The 12,337-nt window shown below is 33.1% G+C and overlaps 4 non-coding genes across 4 annotated transcripts; all 4 read right to left on the reverse strand.

Annotated features, from left to right (window-relative positions):
* Positions 1 to 425: 425 nt before the first annotated feature.
* Positions 426 to 542, reverse strand: LOC145141538 (U5 spliceosomal RNA). The gene has a single exon (XR_013722733.1). It is a non-coding gene; the product is annotated as a U5 spliceosomal RNA (small nuclear RNA).
* A 1,502-nt stretch (positions 543 to 2,044) lies between these two features.
* LOC145141524 (U5 spliceosomal RNA) lies at positions 2,045 to 2,163 on the reverse strand. Its single transcript, XR_013722722.1, has one exon. It is a non-coding gene; the product is annotated as a U5 spliceosomal RNA (small nuclear RNA).
* A 4,766-nt stretch (positions 2,164 to 6,929) lies between these two features.
* On the reverse strand, positions 6,930 to 7,047 carry LOC145141536 (U5 spliceosomal RNA). Its single transcript, XR_013722732.1, has one exon. It is a non-coding gene; the product is annotated as a U5 spliceosomal RNA (small nuclear RNA).
* Positions 7,048 to 7,334: 287 nt separating this feature from the next.
* Positions 7,335 to 7,406, reverse strand: TRNAE-UUC (transfer RNA glutamic acid (anticodon UUC)). Its single transcript has one exon. It is a non-coding gene; the product is annotated as a tRNA-Glu (tRNA).
* Positions 7,407 to 12,337: the final 4,931 nt, after the last annotated feature.

Genomic DNA, 12,337 nt, shown 5'->3' on the forward strand with positions numbered 1-12,337 from the left:
ATGTAGTAATGGGCATGATAGAACAGGTTGTATTGTTTTTGGGATACACTGGCCGGACACACGTCAATGATACAAAAGCTGCAATTTTTCCCACACAAATAAAAAATGGAACAAGATGGGGCAAAGACTTGCTCTCGATCTCTTGCCTACACAAAAGACATGAATGCCCTCATTCCCATAACTGAAAATAGCTTTTATGGCATATCTTTCATGGCTCATTGGATGTCAAACAAGTATGTTAACCATTTCCAAGACAGTATCAAACTTCATCTTTAGCCAAAGGATCAGTATAACACAAATGCTTTTATATTTTTGTAGTTCATAATTGTTTTTTCTGCAGCAGGTTTCCCAATCAAGCATTTTGAAAAAAAAAATAATAAATTTTCCAATTGCACAATAGAAGCTTAAGACTATGAATAATTAGAAGCATCCCAAAAAGGACACCTCTCCAAAAATAGTCATATGCCACTTGATGTGACAAACACACGGTATTCTTTAGTAAAAGGCGAAATAGTAGTTCGCTTTGTGCTCATCACATGGCTTGCATAATTTCATAATCTGTTGGAGGGCCTTATTTATACATTTATTTCTAAATCTACATTTCCGTTTACCTTGCGATTTGGGAATGCAATTAAACCTTATTGACTCTACTTTATACACCCTTTTAAACTATAGTCTTTATATTTTCACCATTAAGTACTAAAAAGTCATTACAACCTTTTTTTTTCCTTTTTTTTTATAGAAAAACCACTACTATAATTTGTTTTGTTTCATTTAATTCATTATTTACCTGCTAAAATCGGTCCAAAATAGCCCAACGTGATACACACTATGTTGGCAGGAAACTAGTGTAAACATCTGTACGCAATCTGCTAACCGATTTTAGTAGGTAAGTAATAGCTTAAATGAAAAAAAAAATCATTTTATCAATAGTTTTTATACAAAAAAATTGTAATGACTTTTCAGATAAGAATAGTAACAACTATTTTGAAAGTTTATGCACTATCACTATGCCTTCTAGATCCTTCAAATGACCCGTTCTCCAGAGTCCAGCTCCAATTCCAGACTTTATTTTGAGGGCTGGTTTCGACTTATTACAACTTGTATGATGTTCGTTGTACTACAAATTAATGGTATGATAGCCGCTTGAATTTTGGCCTTTTTAGTTCTTTTCTTTTTCTTTTTGTATAGCTTATTTTCGTTGTAAATGTGAATTCTTTTAATGCTTTTGGATATCTTTTTTACATTTGGAATTTGGGTTTGAAGTACTATTACTTCTATCTCTGGATAAATACGAAAAAGTTCAATTGCAGGAATCGAACCCGGGTCTCCTGGGTGAAAATCAGATATCCTAACCGCTGGATGACAATGGATTTATGTTTTAGTGTTGGCATTTTATTACGGCCTTATGGGCTCAACCAACAAGACTGTGAAGCTGTTTGATTATCTAAAACCGATAACTGCTCTTCATACGTTTACCTATTTGTTTACCCTTTTTCTTACACCAACTAATCAATTGGTGTTTTCAGGTTAGATGGAGTCCCAAGAATAGACATTCTTAGCATCTTGTTGTTTGGTAGGAGACTCATGCATGTAATCTTAGCATCTATGCTCTTGAATTATCCATTTTTTTAGTTTTTATTCAGGATTAATGTCATACAATGACAGCATTTTCTCCATTTGTCCTACCTTGGTTATAAATTCCTTTTCATATGTGATAAGTCAAGTCATCTTGTACTTACAAAAAACGTTCCACTTAGTCATTATAATACTGCTTTTGACATGCATCGGGTGTGATAGATGTCAAAGATACAAAAGATGCAAATGTTGGTTTTATCGATGTCAAAAAAGCATCAATTGGTTAATTTGTAGTGTTTACTGTTTACCGTTTCCGAGACTTCATATTTTCCCAATTATTAGATCTAAGCAAGGTTTCACAATCAAGCATTTAAAAAAAAATTCTAACATTTTACTACTAAACATCTGTATTTCACAATCAAGCATCAGAACAATAGCTTAAAAAGCTAAAACTAAGAGTTTTTAGAGGCTTCCTAAAAAAGGACACCTCTCCAAAAATAGGTGTATGCCACTTAATGTAACAAGCACACGGTATTCTTTAGTAAAAGGCGAAAGAATAGTTCGCTATGTGCTTATTACATGGTTTAGTGATTATATTAGGCTGCTGTAGGGTGTTACTTATAGAGCTTATTTAAATTGTAGATTTCTATTCTAGTAGCGATGTGGTAATGCAATTTGACACTTTACATGCATACTCTTAGTAAAACATTCCCCTCAAACTACCGTTTTCAAACTAACGGAAGTAAAAACAGATGATGAATGTGTTTGTTTTATTGATGTTTTGGAATTCAGATACATTTGGAATTCGAACCCCGGTCTCCTGGGTGAAAGACACATATCCTAACCGCTGGACGACAATGGATTTATGTTCAGATTACGTTTTTAAATAACTTGTTTTGGTAAAGGGGCAAACAGAAGACTGTGAAGCTGTTTGATTTACAAAAAGTGACGACTACTCTTCATACAATATTTGATGGTCACGAGTAAGAGTCCTTGCATATGTTTTTGGAAATTACATTTTAACTCTTTTTCTGACAACAACCAATCTATTTGTGTTCCAGGTTGGATGGAGTTTGAAGAATAGACATTTCTAGCATCTTGTTGTTGTTTGGTAGGTAGGACTTAGGAGACTCGTGCATGTAATCTTAGCAGCTATACTCTTGAATTATCCATTTTCTAGTTTTTATTTAGGATTAAGGTCATACAATGACAACATTAATTTTTTCCATTTGTCCTACGATCGGTTACATACCAATTCTCACTACTAGATAAAGATAGTTATTCCTACGAAAATTTTCCCAAAAAATTCCCGGAAATAGAAGTTTCCTAGGAATTTCCTACGAAATTACTTCCTTGGAAAAAACCTTCATAGTAAAAGCTTTCCGAGGAATTTTCTAGAGTCATTTCCGAGAAAATATATTTTGTAGGAAATATCGAGAACTTTCCTATAAATGCCTATTCCGGGAAAATTTACGACACATTTCCGAGGGAAACAGGTTCCTCGGAATTTCCAAAGAAATTTATTTCCTTCGGATTTCCGAGGGAATTTTTTCCTAAGAATTTCCGATAGAATATCTATAATGATAGTTTTTATGGCGTTTTTGTCACATATTTGTTACAAATTTTCCTAGTGTTTTCCTAGGGATTTCCGAGAAAATGTGCACCGGTATATGAATTTAAAATGTATTCATTATCAAACAAGTTTAAGCAAACATCTAAAATCACAATATAATTTAAAATGTCTAAGAAATATATGAGCTTTTTCAACAATAACTAACTACCATTAGGTGGAATGTTAATATGGAGTTGTCTCATGATTTCAGCCATTTGAGCATCCAATTGTACATGTCTTTCGGCTTGGGTTTGCATTTGGGTTTGTCTAATTGTCTTTCTTCCGACTCCCGAACCTAAAAACATATTAAAACAAACATACATAATTTTAGTTTTTGAACGGCATCAAATAACATTAAAATAAACGCTAGCAGGAAGCTAGCAAAAAAACAAAAAAGTTCAAACAAAACTAAACAGAGAAAGAACCAAGAAGCTAAGCAAACAAAACTTAGACTAAGGCCCTGTTTGTTTGATAAATGTCTGACCGAGTCGGGTCAGACATTTTTGGCTGACTCGGTCAGCTAAAGTTGTTTGGTAAATCGATTTTGGCCATCAGACTCAGAAAGAAAGGCCTGGCTCAGTAAGAAGAAAACAAGTGACCGACTGAAAAAGGGAGAATCGTTTCCATTAGTGCCCTTCCGTACGTTCCTCTTTCACGTCTCTGCCCCCACGATCGACTCCTCTAATCAGGTACGTTTTCTCCTATTCTCTTCATGAAATCGATTTTTATGCCTTTGCACTGTGCTTCTTCTGTCGAGGATTTCTTCCATCGCCGCAGTTCTTCTTTTTTAATCGATTCATGAAATCGTTTTTGAAATTGATTCATGAATTCTTTTTTTTTTTTTCAAATTGATTGCTATCGAACATCTCCTTCAATTGTAGGTTGACTAATGTTCTTGAAGTTTTGTTCTTTAGAAATTGATATGAATTCGTTTTTGAAATTGATTGCTATTTGTTTTTGAAATTGATTCATGAGTTCGTTCTTTAGAATCTGCTTTTGAAATTGACTCATGAATTCGTTTTTTAAATTGATTGCTATCAAACCATCTCCTTCAAAGTATATAACAACGAGGCTCTTAGAACCCCCTTTTTGAAAGTAGTTTATCTCTAAATATGAATTGCATTTTTATTGATCTCTTATTCTGGTTAATATGAAATAGTAATATTTGTTCATTATTTTCTTCTATCTAGTCTGGTTCTGATTCTTTTCGGAAAGTAGAGATTGATGATCCTGCAATTGAAGCTATACATTTTTTAATAGTAGATGAAAGAGAGAACTAGGGAGTGGCTGGCAAGTTTAGATAAATTGTGATATACTACTTATTTATTTAATCAACTAATAGATTATTATATACATATTTGTGATATACCACATGTGAATTTGTTACCTGAAGGTTCCACTTCTTTAGAAAAGGTTGCTGAAACACAATTTTCGACAATCTCTAATCCCATTAACAAGGTTTGTCAAGAAGAAAATTTGTCTGATTTTGTTTTAGATATCTTTGAGTTAAAATTTAAAATGAATGCTCTATTTATTATTTATATTTTGATTACTATCCAGCAGATACAAACATTAGGATTAGAAATTGAAGTAGGTATATTTGTGGGTATGCCATTTGTTCTTCGTCTTGGTAAAACCAAGGACTTATTGGACAATCAATCTATTTATAACTTAACAATGATTCATTTTATAAATGATTTGTGTGTAATTTACATTTAATATGGCAATTTTTATGTTTTTATAACTCTTCAACAGGGTAAAATGGTCATTTTTTATTAGTAGCACATTCAGTTAGACGTAAAATCAAACAACATGGTGTCTTACTCAGTTAGGATTTCTTACCCAGACAGACATTTTCCAGTAAAAACTTTCTCAGTCAGCAACTATCACAACGGGACCTAAGACAAATAATGCAACAAGTAAGGCAGGAACAACAAAAAACAATCCCCAAAAAACCAACTAAGATAACACCAGAAGTACCAAAAAATCAACACCACCACTAAAAACAACAAAATGACAAAAACCGACGAACATGTATCAACGGTAGCACCATCATCAAATATGCATAGGAACTTCCAAGAGATTTCCGAAGAAATGCCTAAAATAAATGTTTTCCTCGAAAATGCATAGGAACTTCCGAGGGATTTCTGAGGAACTGTCAATTTTTCGACTTTTCTAGGAATGTCCTAGGAAATGCGTAGGAATTTCCAAGGAAAACTATTTTACATGATTACTAGGAAATCCCTCATAAATGCATAGAAACTTATGAAGAAAAATGTTCCTATGAAAATTTTCGTAAGAACAAAAGCCTTTTCTAGTAGTTCCTTTTTTCATATGTTATTAAGTCAAGTCATTGTACACACAAAAAATATGCCACTTAGACCGGTCGTTAAAGTGTTGACCTATTTAACCGCTATGTTTTGCTAACATGATATGCATTTGACAAATCAATAAATGGCGAATGTCATAGAATATCAATGTACCTTTTACTAAGTTTAAGTGTGTTGACGTGACATCTACAGCTGCGGTCCGGCTAAAAATTTGAACCAAAAGCTAAGCTAAGCGACACACACCAACTACTCTTCTTTTAAATATACACTTTTCGTTCCAAGGGGGACTTGAACCCTCAACACATTTCTGTCAACTCATGATTATGGTGGTCGAAAGGCCCTTTGGTTTTGTATTTTAACTTTTATAGGAAAAACAAAAAATGTACATCTATATATGAATATGATTACATAGAACTAACAAAATAAAGTTATTACAGGAAGATATATAGAGAATAATTTACAAGATAAAATAAATCAACTATTTAATGTAATTGATTATGTTGATTTATTCCTAATACCAGGGGTCTCTTAGGTGAAAATCAGATATCCTAACAGCTGGATGACAATGGATTTATGTTTTTGTCTTGGCATTTTATTACGGCCTTACGGGGTCAAACAACAAGACTGTGAAGCTGTTTGATTATCCAAAACTGACAACTGCTCTTCATACGTTTACCTGTTTACCCTTTTTCTTACACCAACTAATCAATTGACGTTTTCAGGTTAGATGGAGTCCCAAGAATAGACATTCTTAGCATCTTGTTGTTTGGTAGGAGACTCATGCATGTAATCTTAGTATCTATGCTCTTGAATTATCCATTTTTTTAGTTTTGTTTTAGGATTAAGGTCATACAATGACAATATTTTCTCCATTTGTCCTACCTTGGTTATAAATTCCTTTTCATATGTGTTAAGTCAAGTCATCTTGTACTTACAAAAAAAGCGTTCCACTTAGTCATGGTAATACTGCTTTTGACATGCACCGGGTGTGATAGATGTCAAAGATACAAAAGATGCAAATGTTGGTTTTATCGATGTCAAACAAGTATCAATTGGTTAATTTGTAGTGTTTACTGTTTACCGTTTCCGAGACTTCATATTTTCCCAATTATTAGATCTAAGCGAGGTTTCACAATCAAGCATTTAAAAAAAATCCAACATTTTACTACTAAACATCTGTATTTCACAATCAAGCATCAGAACAATAGCTTAAAAAGTTAAAACTATGAGTTTTTAGAGGCTTCCTAAAAAGGACACCTCTCCAAAAATAGGCGTATGCCACTTTTGTTTTGAGAGGACTTAGCCAAAAAATTTAAACACAAATAGTTTCAAACTTTTTCATTGCAAAGTTAAATAGTTCTCGAAACGTTGAAAAATAACTAATCAGTTAAAACTGTTACTTGCTAGAAGGATCCCAACTAAGGAATACCTCTCCAAAAATAGGCCTATGCCACTTGATGTAACAAGCACACGGTATTCTTTAGTAAAAGGCGAAAGAATAGTTCGCTATGTGCTTATTACACGGCTGCGTTATTATATTAGGCTGCTGTAGGGTCTTCTTTATAGAGCTTATTTAAATTGTAGATTTCTATTCTGGTAGCGATGTGGGAATGGAATTTGATACTCTACATGCATACCCTAAATAAAACATTCCCCTCAAACTCCCGTTTTCAAACTAACGGAAGTAAAAACCGATGATGAATGTGTTTGTTTTATTGATGTTTTGGAATTTGGATACATTTGGGATTGGATTGTTAATACACGTGCAAAAAAGTTTCCTGATACAAGCAAAAATATAAAACAGTAACAAAAAATTCCATTGCCGGGAATCGAACCCGGGTCTCCTGGGTGAAAGCCAGATATCCTAACCGCTGGACGACAATGGATTATTGCTTTGTTTATTCATTTTAATATATAAGGCTTTGTTAAGGAGTCAACAGAAAAACTATACAGCCGTTTGATTAACGAAAACTGACAACTGCTGTTCATACGTTTGATCATCACCATTAAGAGTTCTTGCATATGTTTTTCGAAATTACTTGTTTACCTCTTTTCTGATACCAACTAATCTATTGCTTTATAAGGAGGAGGTGTTACAGGTTGCATGGATGGAGTCTGAAGAACAGACAGATTAGCACAGTTTAGCATTTTGTTGTTTGTGTTTGGCAAGAGACTCATGACATGGGATCCTAATTAGTAGGTATGTTTTTCAATCATCCATTTTTTTTTAGTTTTTATTTAGGATTAAGGTGGTAGAATATCATTTTTTCTTTTCATTTGTCGTACCTTGGTTGCCATTTTTTTTCCGTAGGTGGTAGGTCACATAAAGAAAACAAAATAAACAAGTTGGCAGAGTTTTCTTAATCTAGGATTTGTTACCAAGCCTTTTCATCTTGTAAATATATGAGTAACGAGGTTATATCAATAATTTTAGTTTCACTGGCCATTTAGTTGGTGTTTGAGAGAGTTTTTTAAAATGACTTATTAGGTTATTGGCTTTTTATAAGTAAAAAAATGTTTGGCAACACTAACTTTATATGTAAAATAGGGATTTTCAAAAAACCACGAATTCTGGCTTTTCAAAAAGCCAATAAGCATTTTTAGAAGCAATTCCAGACACACCCTTAATACGATTGGAATAAACAGGAGGACCAAGTAAGGTTTAAATGATGATTTAAAGTTATTTTTTATTGCATCAACCAATACGGTTAGTAATCATGTAGGATTCATGCATGTATTGATCTTATCTTATATGATTTAAAGAAACATTTTTGTCGAGTGATAGCTTGAATATTTGTATTAATTTTAACATTGATTTGATTTTATTGTTAGCATTTTTAATACTCTTTTTGAATTATATTAAATCGTTAGAATTATTGCTTTGAATATTTTTACTCCTTAAAACTGACTTTGTATAGATTTGTACGAACAAGATGGTATTTTTGAACATCATTAAAGCCACATCAAAAGTCTTACGACCATGATTGAAATCCCGTAGCAAAATTCGTGATAAAAAAAAACGAAGCGATATAAAAAAAATTTCGGATTTTTGGCAGCATTGTGCCGTCTTCTTCAAGTGATCGGATGGAGGGGAAACGTTGTCCGATTCAGCTGAAATTTTGTTGGTGTCTTCCCAACAGGGTTGGTCCATTGCTTTTTGCTACCCGGGGAGATATACAAAATTTTATGCCTTTATATATAAAAAATTTAGAAAATCGAAAAAGCAGTAAATTTTATAATCAAACAAATAATACAAACAAAAACATACAAAATCACCTAAAACGATGTCTTCGAGCATTTTTTTGAAGCAAAAACATTTCTTATTTTATTTGAAGAAAATATTGATCTCTATTCAGCTGTTCTGAACCATACAAAATCACCTATTCTGAACCATTTATTTGAAGAAAATATTGATCTCTATTCAGCTGATTCCAAACTTCGTTTCCAATAAGAATTCTCACTTTTGTCTATGAAGTACAAACATCCCTGGAATCCCAGTCATAAACCTTTTCAAAACCAATTTCAATCTCCTCATCAAAGCAATCCTCAACCTTTCCTGAAACCTACGGAAAATCCACCGGCGTACCGACCCAACATTCCGAATCACTCTTTGGAACCTCAGGAAGTTCCAAAACCAGTCAAACCTAAGATTTTTTTTGTCACAAACGTGGTCTCAGAAACCAATCTGCAAAGGACTATTTGGCTGAAATTTCTTAAAAACCAAAGGTAAAAGACTATACCTACTATGCTTATAGAGCACAAGAACTTGCTGAAACTGAAAATGCTTTTGTTACCACAGTGTCAAGAAATGTTGATGGGTACTGGTCTTCTGGTGATGAGGGTGAAGAAAAATCTGCAAGGAACATGTGTCTTATGGCTAGACAATCAGTTGAGTGTGATGAAGGCTACTGGTCTTCTGGTTCAGAAGCGGATGATGACAATTATGAGCCAAAATTTTGTTAAATAGTAACAAACGATCCACCTGGTAGAAGCATCATCCAACAGATAAAATCCATGATCAGTGACAATAATTTTGATTTATATGTTTGTGAACCCTATCTAACTCAAATTGAATCAGATATGACAGTTATTCATAGAGCCTATGAGTCTGCTATAGAAGTTAGTGAGAAGCTGGATAGTGAATTGAGTCGTCTTAGATTATGTTTTAAGACAACAAGCTTAAGATTGAATCATTAGAGAGAGAGAACTTGTAATGACTAAGGATGAATGTATTATTTTGAAAGAAAAATGTGAAATCACTTTTAGTGAAAAAAACATCTTAGTTACTGATAATAAACATCTTAATGCCAAAATTGATGCTTTGCATAACTCTATTGATGTTCTTGAATCAAACGAACGTATGACACATAATTTTCGTCACCCATGGTCCAAAGCACCAAGTCTCAGAAGCGAGTTTCCAAAACCTGTTGTTCGTCCCTTGAAGGAACTTCAAAACCTAACGTTTATGGAAGACATTTTGAATCATACTGTCACACCCCTAAACCGGAAGGGTGGAAACGTTCGGGGGCAGAGGACGTCATATGTAGTATCACAACACATGCATCATAGTAATCAAAGTAATAAACAACCATTGCATATATATTAAAGTGTTTACAAAGTATGTGATTCACAAAAGATTGACTTCAAAAGTAAATAACAAAACAAGACATGACGCTACTATACTCCATCTTCTGAATCCCAGTGCGCGTACCTGTCTACTAGTTTCCTGAGAATACAAATTATTTTAAAAGAGTAGATCATCATTTAAGTTGGTGAGTTCATAAGTATTTAAGTGATGAAAAGTAAGTTCTTTAGAAAAGTTAGAAAATCCTATATCTTCTGATATGGTAAATGAAAGTAAAAATGACTATACAATTCCTTCTATGAGTACTAAATGGATACAAGTTATATGTAATTTAGAGTAAACAGACAATCGATTGTGTGAATCTGCCCTAAGCCCACAACCAAACAAGGAACAGGGAATGAGGCGGAAGTCACACATCCCATTGTTTGTTAGATCTTCACTGTATATAACCCTGACGTATTCATTTGGTACTTACGGAGTTAACTATAATATTTCTTTATATTTGATGAAAACATTCTTTAAGAAAATCATATATTTCCTTTAGTAGAAATGGTAACCACAATAGTTCCTTCTATAATCACTTAGTTTATACTATCTATATATAATCTAATATCGAACGGACTGTTAAATGGGTGAATCTGCCCTAAGCGCACAACCAAACAAGGAACAGGAAGTAAGGCGGAAAACACACATCCAATTGCATGTCGGATATTAATTATATATAACCCTGATGTATAAACTAAGGTATTATAGAATTAACCACTAAATGTCCTTTAAGTTATACTGGTTTAATAAAATGAATTAAACCCTTTTACGGGTGAGTTTCTAGCTTAGCCTACTAAATGTTCTATCTAAAAAGTATGTTTTTGTACTAGAAAGCGGTATACTGAATTTGTATGCTATGACCTGACCCATACCTAATACTCCTTATGATTACTTGGTGTATACAGAATATATATATAGCTAAGATCGAATAGATAGTAGACTGGGTGAATCTGCTCTAAGCCCACAACCAAATAAGGAACATGAAATGAAGCGGAAAACACACATCCTACTGTCTGTCAGGTCCAATTAATATATATCCCTTATGTATCCACTAAGGAATCATAAAGTTAGCATTATAGGCCCCCTTCTAACTGAATGTTCATGTTACTAGGAAGTTATGTGGCGCTGTTCTATTTGTTAGGATGACTACTAGAAGTAATGAAATCCTGCACTCTAAACGCCTCAGTCGATACTGTTATGAGTTTTGTATATATTAATATGTTTTATTTATTATTGTCTGGTACTTTTTAGATGTACCCTTTATAAATAAAATCCGGTACTTTGTAGATGTACCCCATATATATAACTCTGGTACTTTGTAGGTGTACCCCATATATAACCTGGTACTTTGTAGATGTACCCCATATATATCCTTATACCTTGTATATTATCATATTTTGTTACAAACAATGAGTTAATGATATGTTCCCTTCCTAGGTTACTGGGAGTGTAAAGTATAAGTTTGTGAATCATGATTTGTTCTTCTGTTCTAGAATATAGTATGTTCCTTCCTGTTCTTGTTATAGTATGTTCCTTCCTGTTCTAGTTATAGTATGTTCTGAACCCCTAAACTATACATATTATAGTTTACTAGTATGTTTGTTTTGAACTGTCTCTAATTTGTAGAAAAGACTAATTTTTCTACTGAGTTATGATTGTACTTTAAAACAACGGAGTTTTATAAACAACAAAGTATCATATCTTAAAAGCGTTTTGAATTGATTTGATTACATACAAAAGCATAAGAAATCAGTTAATGTGACGGTTATCACAGGTAAAAATTTACACAATACTATTGTGTTCAACTTGTATTCCCCCCTTAAAAGCATTTAAAACATTTAAAAGATTGATTATAGGGGTATGAACTCACCTTATGTGGGTGATTCAACTAAAGATTCGAGTAAGGATGATAAGTTCCACGAATGAAGTCCCGAGGCACAAACTGTTGGATTAGTGTCTAAGTCCATAACTATTTTGGTATGTATTTGACCCGATTGTGCATGGTTCTTTTGGGTTGCCTTCACACTGGTGACTAGACAACATGATTGTTGAGGAGAGAGGCTGGTTTATTGTTAAGAATAATAAATTAGGGTATAAATATGATTTGTTAATATATTATATGAATAATATATTAATTTGGAATCATATTATTAATTAGTATTTAATCAGGAATTAATTTAGAATTAA

This window comes from Lactuca virosa, chromosome 9, assembly GCF_052849685.1.
Source record: "Lactuca virosa cultivar CGN04683 chromosome 9, Lactuca_virosa_CGN04683_v6, whole genome shotgun sequence".
Lineage (NCBI taxonomy): Eukaryota > Viridiplantae > Streptophyta > Magnoliopsida > Asterales > Asteraceae > Lactuca > Lactuca virosa.